This window comes from Thalia democratica, unplaced genomic scaffold, assembly GCF_965202585.1.
Source record: "Thalia democratica unplaced genomic scaffold, ktThaDemo2.hap1.1 HAP1_SCAFFOLD_355, whole genome shotgun sequence".
NCBI lineage: Eukaryota > Metazoa > Chordata > Thaliacea > Salpida > Salpidae > Thalia > Thalia democratica.
In genome coordinates this window covers 50,001-60,000 of record NW_028139434.1, presented here as the reverse complement: position 1 = coordinate 60,000, position 10,000 = coordinate 50,001, and the positions used below count along the sequence as shown (strand labels likewise).

The following is a 10,000-nucleotide window of genomic DNA, read 5'->3' as shown; positions in this document are numbered from 1 at the left end:
TTAATTCTATATAATAACTATTTTATATTTTTATTAAAAAATTTCTTGTTTAGTTTCTAAGCAACCACAGTTACGTTTATATGTTTAATTCTATTGTATTCTATATTTATCGATAATTTAATAAATGTTTTAAAAGACTATTCTGGTTTTCCACGCTCTCTTCAAAAATGTGAGTTCTTTTAATTCTTCCACTTAATTATTCATTTTAAAGTAAAACAACTAGTTATACATATTATTATATTATAATGTATGTGTATTATATACTATTATTTTATAACATAAACATAGTTGAGTTATTAAATTAAACGTCAAATATTTTATTACCTAAAATTAAGTTAATCGTAAAATCTGATGTAGTATGAGATATTCTTTAGAAACTAGCTATAAATATTCTTGAAGTAAAACAAAACCATCTATAAATAGAACAATGAGAAATAGTAAAACAAACTAAACACAACATGTTTATTTTAACATTATTTTTTATTTAGTTTAATCACTTAATAAACTTTACTTCTAATCATAGTATTTAATATAGAATATAGTTAACAATCTTTTAAACGAAGTCTTAAATAAAGTTACAGGGAGTAATCGTAATTAAAACACCAAAAAAAAAGGTTTTAATAAAAAAAATACTTACATCAAGTTAAAATTTTATAAGGATTAATTTTAAAATATCAAATTGATTGTAAATCAAGTGCAAATAGGTTTTTTAAACAAACCGAAGGGTTTATAAAGGCTTGTAAACGCTTTCAAACGCCTACGACCATACCACACTGAGCACACCCCATCTCGTCCGATCTGGGAAGTTAAGCAGTGTCGGGCGTGGTTAGTACTTAGATGGGTGACCGCTTGGGAATACCACGTGCCGTAGGCTTTTGCTTTTTGAATTCATCTTTTTTGTACTATTTTTCTTTCTGACCTATTTATACTTATTACTCGTTTATTTACATTTCTTTAACGCTTAAAAGAAAAGTAAATTCTAGTTATTAGCAAATAAAAACGTAAGCCAATCAGATAACGTTATTTGCTGTTTAAACCAATTAGAGCGCTAAAAAAGTGGTTTGACCAGTTTGAGATATCGAAAAAATAATGGCACCATCTTGTAGAGTACAATTTTCTGAGTTAAAATTAATACAATTAGTCTTTTATACTAAAACTTAAAAGTTTTTTTGTCCAAAAACAAATAAAAGCGTGGCTACTTGAAAAATCAAACGAAAATAAATTTTGCACTTTTGTATTGTGAGTCATAATAAGTTATTTACTGTTACCAACAGATACTAGCAAAAGCTTTTTAAAGTTTTGTATTAACTTAATGTATTTGTAATTACTTTTACTTAATAGAAACTATTGAATTACGTTTACTTAGTTTACTTTTGTATGTGTATTAAATATATAGCAATTTTGTTTGAACTTAAATAAGGACTATTAAACTATTAAAAGAAAACTATCAAAGTTTACTAACTCAAAAGCTAAATCTTAGTTATATTGTTATAAGCATTTATGTTGTAATTTACTAATAACTAAATGAGTTTATTTCAAACAAAAAGAATTAAATAATGTTATGTTATGTCAAGCCTACTATATGAGGTATATAGGTATATAAGGTATACAAGCTTATGTTTGAAAGTTATAATAATTAAAATAAAAATAAATATTTAGTTGGTAAAATTTGTATGTTTTAATATGCTTTGAAATTAGAGTTAGTATAGATGTTTTTTTTTAAATATAATAAATATAAGTATTTAGTTACTAATAATAAACTAAAATACCAATTTTGTAGTTATTACAAAAAAAAAAACTTATCTTACTTAAAGTTCACTGTAATTGAAACATTATACAAAAGCTTTATAATTATAAGCTTTGAATAATTCTATTTGAATAAATAATAGATTCATAACTATATTCATGTTTGCATATTTAAATTATAAAAAGTTAGTGTTTTGTGTATTGACTTTATGATTATTTTATTTTAGTAACTGTTAGTTTTATACTTTAATAAAAGAAATATGGTTAACAAGTAAGTTAAAAATGAAAGAAGCATAAAAAAACACACTAATTAACTGCTTATTCAATAGTTTGATTATTTAATTATTTTTCTGTTATATAGTTCAATCGTATTGTATAAAAAATACAGAGGTTTAAAGTAAGTTAGAATAAAAATAAAACAAAACATATAAAATAAGCATTAGTTAAAATACATAGTTTTTTTTTCTAAGAAAATTTAATTCTTTAATAATAAGTAGTAATTTAAATAAAAAATAATACAAATAAAGTTATACAATATATATACAATAGTTTGTCAAACTAGGCAAAAAACAAACTAGGCAAAAAACCTACAAAGTAGGCCACCACTACAATCCAATGTTCCAACTGGAAATTCAATGAGATCGTTACTGTACTTGTGATGAACGTTGATAATCCCCAAGATTGTAAGTCGAAGGCCTTACCCAACCTAACCAGCGCACTGGTTTTCTTACAACTGAATTAATCAACATTTATTATTGAATATAATCATTATTGATAGATAGAGGAATGTTGACAATCAACAACAGATTGTAGGTCAAAGGCATTACTCGACCCAAGTACCCACAACCTAGATTGAACAACATTTATTAGATAGATTTGTTTATTGATAGATAGAGGAATATTGTCAATCCACAACAGATTGTAAGTCAAAGGCATTACTCGACCCAAGTACCCACAACCTAGATTGAACAACATTTGTTAGATAGATTAGTTAGATAGATAAATAGTACAGTATAATCTCAAAGAATTTGAAGCCCGAACATTGAACGATAGTGGTGTTTCGTGACGACTAGCGGGATTCGATCTTACAACCTTCTGCTTATGAGTCAGCTGATAAGACCACTGACCCACCGCGCCACGACAAAGATAAAGAAATATTTTGCTATATAAATAGGTTGATTTTTATAATTTTGTTATACAGTGTCAATTACAGTGAACTTCAAGTAAGATATACATATTTATATACATAGTATATATATTTCCGAGTCTGACTTTGAGTACTTTTTATATATTATTAACAAGATTTTTTAGGAGTAATATCTGTTTAGTTCTTTAATATATCTTTAAAATAATAATATTTTTTAAGGTGTTTAAAACTTTTAGAAGCTGTATGTAATGTCTTTTAGTTTAATAGTTCTTTTAAATTAGTAAAAAAAATAAACATGGTTGAGTTATCAAATTAAACAAAATAGAACGTCAAGTATTTAATTACTAAAATTAATTTAATTAAAAAAAAAATCTCAGGTAATCTAAAATGTCAGGAATTATTTAAAAATAAATATAAATTTAAAACTTATTATATTGAAAAGATTGATGAATAATACTCTTGAATGTATGCAATGTTTGTATTTGTAATGCAATAACATAAATGGATAGATCAATGACAAATTGTAAACATATTGTATTATTTTATTTTACGATTTTATTTTATTTATTTAATAATTCAATAAACTTTACTTCTACTTTTCCTGGTCTTAGGTAATTTATAGATAACAATTATTTAAACAAACACTTTTGTACAGTTACAATACAGTTTTAGTACAGTTTGGGAGTAACTGTTGATTAAAAAAACAAAAAAAAGTTAATTCAGGTTAAAATTTTATAAGGAATAATTTTAAAATATCAAATTGATTGTAAATCAAGTGCAAATAGGTTTTTTAAATAAACCGAAGGGTTTATAAAGGCTTGTAAACGCCTTCAAACGCCTACGACCATACCACACTGAGCACACCCCATCTCGTCCGATCTGGGAAGTTAAGCAGTGTCGGGCGTGGTTAGTACTTAGATGGGTGACCGCTTGGGAATACCACGTGCCGTAGGCCTTTGCTTTTTGAATTCATCTTTTTTGTACTATTTTTCTTTCTGACCTATTTATACTTATTACTCGTTTATTTACATTTCTTTAACGCTTAAAAGAAAAGTAAATTCTAGTTATTAGCAAATAAAAACGTAAGCCAATCAGATAACGTTATTTGCTGTTTAAACCAATTAGAGCGCTAAAAAAGTGGTTTGACCAGTTTGAGATATCGAAAAAATAATGGCACCATCTTGTAGAGTACAATTTTCTGAGTTAAAATTAATACAATTAGTCTTTTATACTAAAACTTTAAAGTCTTTTTGTCCAAAAACAAATAAAAGCGTGGCTACTTGAAAAATCAAACGAAAATAAATTTTGCACTTTTGTATTGTGAGTCATAATAAGTTATTTACTGTTACCAACAGATACTAGCAAAAGCTTTTTAAAGTTTTGTATTAACTTAATGTATTTGTACTTAGTTTAAATTAATAGAGTTTATTTGGTTTACTTTATTATGTGTATTGAATGTGCTAGTATCTAAAAATAAATACAACTAAAACAAAACAAACAAGGAGAGTACTTGAATAGAACCAACACAATTTACAGACCAGTTGTGTACTAAATTTAAAGAAATTCTGAATAGTGAATATGCAATTATTATTATAAGTTCAAAGTTCACTTTAATTTAAATTAATGTATTTTGTAAATTGGTTTTATTTAATACGATAGTAGTGAATTACTTTATTTAATTTACTTTAGTATGTGTTGTATAACTTTATTTAAACCAGAAGCAAAACGGGATTATACTTTCAATAAACTACACAATTTACAGACCAGTTGTGTACTAAATAAAAAGCTATTGTGAATAGTGAATATGCAATTATTATTATAAGTTTATAAGTTCACAGTTTACAAAAGCTTTAGAATTTAGTTATTATTTGTTCATATTTGCATATCTAATTTATGAAAAGTTAGTGTTATGTGTATTGGCTTTTTAATTTCTTTATTTGTAGAACTGTTAGTTTTATATTCTAAAGAAACATTTTTAAATAAATATGTTTAACAAGTAACTTAAAAATGGAAGAAATATATTGTATATATTGTGAACTGTTTATATTTATTCTAGCTATTTGCTTAGTGTATTTATTAATGTGATTATTTTATTTTGTTGTTTGTCTTATAGTTTAATCGTATTGTGTTGAAATATATATAACAAATACAGAGGTTTAAAGTAAGTTTAAATGAAAATAAAATAAGACATATAGTTGAAATATAAGTTTAAAAAAATAGTTTTTTTTTTTTATTTCTTTGTTTGTTTGATTGTTTGTTTATTATATAATCGCGACGTGTCATTTTATTACTTTTAAGCATACTAAATATAATAATAGGTATAGTTATAGGAAAAATTCAATTAGTTTCTAATGTAATAAAAAAGTTTATTTCCACAAATAAATAAATACCTGAAAAATCAAATGAAAAATAAATTTCGCACTCTTGTATTGTGAGTCATAATAGGTTATTTACTGTTACCAACAGATACTAGCGAAGGCTTTTTAAAGTTCTATGTTAATTCAATGTATTTGTACTTAGTTTTATTAAAATGACAGTATTGATGGTTACGTTTATTAAGTATGTTTATTTAACGTTATGTAACTCAAGTAAAACCAGAAGCAAATAAGGAGACTACTTTCAATAAACTACACAATTTACATACCAATTGTATACTAAACTTAAAGCTATTCTATTTTATTCTTGATAGTTATTTTAAAGTTATTAAATTATACAAATGTATTTTGTAAAGTAGTTTTATAAAGTTACTATAGTTTATTTAACTTACTATAGTATGTGTTATATAACTTTAATTAAACCAGAAGCAAAAAGGGAGACTACTTTAAATAAACTACACCATTTATTGTTATATATAACTCTAATAAAACCAGAAGCAAAAAGGGAGACTACTTTAAATGAACTACACAAATTAAAAATATATTATTATTTATAAATCAATCGTGTTGTGTTTCAAAATACATTTTTCAAATAATGTTTTACAAGTATTTATCAGTTATTTAGTTTTCTTTTTATAGTTTAGCCGTATTGTTTTATTTATTTGTTATTATTTTTATTTAATTGTTTGCTTATTATATTTATCGCCATGTGCTTAAAAAATAAAACAACTATAAAGGTTAAAAAAGTAAGTTTAAATAAAAATAAAATGAAACATATAAAATAAGTTTATGATTTTTTTATTATTATTATTATTATTATTTAATTGTTTGCTTGTTATATTTATCGCGATGTGCTTAAAAGAATAGAACAAATACAAAGGTTTAAATTGTAAGTTTTAAATAAAATAAAATGAAACATACAAAATAAGCTTATGATTTTTTATTATTATTATTATTATTATTATTATTTTTATTTCATTGTTTGTTTAATATATCTATCGCGATGTGCTTAAAAAATAAAACAACTATAAAGGTTTAAAAAGTAAGTTTAAATAAAGATAAAATGAAACATATAAAATAAGCTTATGTTTGATTTTTTTATTTTACTTTTATTAAATTGTTTGCTTATTATATTTATCGCGATGTGCTTAAAAGAATAGAACAAATACAAAGGTTTAAATTGTAAGTTTTAAATAAAATAAAATGAAACATACAAAATAAGCTTATGATTTTTTATTATTATTATTATTATTATTATTATTTTTATTTCATTGTTTGTTTAATATATCTATCGCGATGTGCTTAAAAAATAAAACAACTATAAAGGTTTAAAAAGTAAGTTTAAATAAAGATAAAATGAAACATATAAAATAAGCTTATGTTTGATTTTTTTATTTTACTTTTATTAAATTGTTTGCTTATTATATTTATCGCGATGTGCTTAAAAGAATAGAACAAATACAAAGGTTTAAATTGTAAGTTTTAAATAAAATAAAATGAAACATACAAAATAAGCTTATGATTTATTATTATTATTATTATTATTATTATTATTATTATTATTATTATTATTATTTTTATTTCATTGTTTGTTTATTATATCTATCGCGATGTGCTTAAAAAATAAAACAACTATATTAAAAAGTAAGTTTAAATAAAGATAAAATGTAACATATAAAATAAGCTTATGTTTGATTTTTTTATTTTATTTTCATTTAATTGTTTGTTTATTATATTTATCGCAATCTGCTTAAAAAAATAAAACGAGTATTAAGGTTTGAAAAGTAAGTTTAAATAAAAATAAAATAAAACATATAAAATAAGCTTATGTTTTTTTTTTTTTTTTTTATTATTATTATTTTTATTCAATTTTTTGTTTATTATACTTATCGCAATGTGCTTAAAACGATAAAACAAATATAAAGATTTAAAAAGTACGCTTAAATAAAAAATAATACAAATAAAGTTTATTTATAATAAATATATATATTTAAAACATTAAAAAAAGTAGTTTATACATATTTTTATTTATTTATTTCTTTTAAACATATTAAATAAAGTATAAAAAAGTATTAAAACATTTAAACGTAGCATAAATAAGCTTAAAACATTAAAATAATCGAAAAGAAACAAAGAAATTGAAAAAAATCGGAAAAAATCGGCAAAAAAAGTTCAACAGCAACATTTGAGCATCATACACGTATGCATTACTTTACACTAGTGAGAGAGACGTGTTTGTGCGTTCGGTCGACTTGACGAGAAAGCGGGCTTAAAGCATTACTGTTTAGCACCCGAGGCGCGGCTATTGCAGCGGCGGCGAACGTGCTATGTAAACGCATTGGAGCAGCGTATGAAAAACTACAAGCGTCCAGCGGCGGTAGGCTTATAGCTTTGCGAAGTCGTCGAGACGAGTAGCCGACGCAGGCAGGCACGGCTCGAGGCGGGTAACTGCAGCAGACAGATGGCGTGTTGCTGCTGACGAGTTAACCGGCAGAAGGCAAACGGTTGGTCGGGAGAAAGAACAGTCAGTTGTATAGCTGCATGCTGCAGTCGACGCGGGCTGGCGCTTTAAACAGCAAAAGGCCGGCGCCGACTTTCAGTAACGTTCGCAAGGCTTTTAAGCCGAGTGATAGAAAAGGTCTGTATTTATACAGTAAAAACGCTCAGTCGAGCAACGGGTTTAAACGCCCTCGGATAGTTATCTGGTTGATCCTGCCAGTAGTCATATGCTTGTCTCAAAGATTAAGCCATGCAAGTGTAAGTACGAGCTCACGTACAGTGAAACTGCGAATGGCTCATTAAATCAGTTATGGTTCATTTGATTGTACGCTTTTACATGGATAACTGTGGCAATTCTAGAGCTAATACATGCGTAAAGCGCCGAACTGACGTGAGGCGCGCATTTATCAGACCAAAACTAACCGGCTTTCGGGTCGTTACAATGGTGACTCTGGATAAGCTTGCGGATCGCACGGCCTAGTGCTGGCGACATCTCATTAAAGCAACTGCCCTATCAACTATCGTCGGTACGGTATCGGCCTACCGAGGTTGTAACGGGTGACGGAGAATCAGGGTTCGATTCCGGAGAGGGAGCCTGAGAAACGGCTACCACATCCAAGGAAGGCAGCAGGCGCGCAAATTACCCATTCCCGGCTCGGGGAGGTAGTGACGAAAAATAACAATGCAGACCTCGTACGAGGTCCTGCAATTGGAATGAGTACACTTTAAACTTTTTAACGAGTATCCATTGGAGGGCAAGTCTGGTGCCAGCAGCCGCGGTAATTCCAGCTCCAAAAGTGTATATTTAAGTTGTTGCGGTTGAAAAGCTCGTAGTTGGATATAGGGACGGCGAGGTTGGTCGGTCGAAAGGCTAGCACTGGCCTCGTTGTTCTTGTTGGTCGGTGCCTTCGCGGTGCTCTTAACTGAGTGTTGCGGTGGTCCGGCAAGTTTACCTTGAAAAAATTAGAGTGTTCAAAGCAGGCTTTACGCTTGTATAATGTTGCATGGAATAATGGAATAGGACCTCGGTTCTATTTTGTTGGTTTTCGGAGCACGAGGTAATGATTAATAGGAACGGACGGGGGCATCCGTACTGTGCCGTTAGAGGTGAAATTCTTGGATCGGCGCAAGACGAACGACTGCGAAAGCATTTGCCAAGAATGTTTTCTTTAATCAAGAGCGAAAGTCAGAGGTTCGAAGACGATCAGATACCGTCCTAGTTCTGACCTTAAACGATGCCGACTAGCGATCGGGCAGTGTCGAACTTAAGAACTGTCCGGCAGCTTCCGGGAAACCAAAGTCTTTGGGTTCCGGGGGAAGTATGGTTGCAAAGCTGAAACTTAAAGGAATTGACGGAAGGGCACCACCAGGAGTGGAGCCTGCGGCTTAATTTGACTCAACACGGGAAATCTCACCCGGCCCGGACACAGCGAGGATTGACAGATTGAGAGCTCTTTCTTGATTCTGTGGGTGGTGGTGCATGGCCGTTCTTAGTTGGTGGAGCGATTTGTCTGGTTAATTCCGATAACGAACGAGACTCTTACTTGCTAAATAGCTGCTCGACCCATTGGGTCGGAGACAACTTCTTAGAGGGACTAGTGGCGTTTAGCCACACGAGATTGAGCAATAACAGGTCTGTGATGCCCTTAGATGTTCGGGGCCGCACGCGCGCTACACTGACCGGATCATCGTGTGTTCCCTAGGCCGAAAGGTCCGGGTAATCCGTTGAACCCCGGTCGTGCTAGGGATAGGGACTTGCAATTGTTTCCCTTGAACGAGGAATTCCCAGTAAGCGCGAGTCATTAGCTTGCGTTGATTACGTCCCTGCCCTTTGTACACACCGCCCGTCGCTACTACCGATTGAATGGTTTAGTGAGGTCCTCCGATTGAGCCTGGTACGTGCGGCAACGCACTCGCCGGTGTTCGAAAAGACGATCGAACTTGATCATTTAGAGGAAGTAAAAGTCGTAACAAGGTTTCCGTAGGTGAACCTGCGGAAGGATCATTAACGAATCGAAATTTGATTTCAAGCGACGTCTCTTCTTCGAAGGGACCGAGCCCTGTAACTGTTATAGTTCGGTCGCGTTGCTTTCTGACAGCGGGAGTAATAATTCAGCACGCAAGTGCTGGCGCGGCCGCTTCTTTTTGAACACGATTTTTTGGTTGCATTGAGATTGATTAACACGAGAGATCTCTTAGCGGTGGATCACTCGGCTCGAGCGTCGATGAAGGA

The 10,000-nt window shown here is 29.7% G+C and overlaps 4 non-coding genes across 4 annotated transcripts in view; all 4 read left to right on the top strand.

Annotated features, from left to right (window-relative positions):
• Positions 1 to 755: 755 nt before the first annotated feature.
• Positions 756 to 874, top strand: LOC145846218 (5S ribosomal RNA). Its single transcript, XR_014370663.1, has one exon. It is a non-coding gene; the product is annotated as a 5S ribosomal RNA (ribosomal RNA).
• A 2,855-nt stretch (positions 875 to 3,729) lies between these two features.
• On the top strand, positions 3,730 to 3,848 carry LOC145846243 (5S ribosomal RNA). Its single transcript, XR_014370686.1, has one exon. It is a non-coding gene; the product is annotated as a 5S ribosomal RNA (ribosomal RNA).
• Positions 3,849 to 7,967: 4,119 nt separating this feature from the next.
• Positions 7,968 to 9,775, top strand: LOC145846241 (small subunit ribosomal RNA). The gene has a single exon (XR_014370684.1). It is a non-coding gene; the product is annotated as a small subunit ribosomal RNA (ribosomal RNA).
• Positions 9,776 to 9,957: 182 nt separating this feature from the next.
• Positions 9,958 to 10,000, top strand: part of LOC145846223 (5.8S ribosomal RNA) — a 153-nt gene continuing 110 nt past the window's right edge. The window contains exon 1 of the ribosomal RNA XR_014370668.1: positions 9,958 to 10,000. This exon is cut by the window's right edge and continues 110 nt beyond it. This is a non-coding gene — a ribosomal RNA (5.8S ribosomal RNA).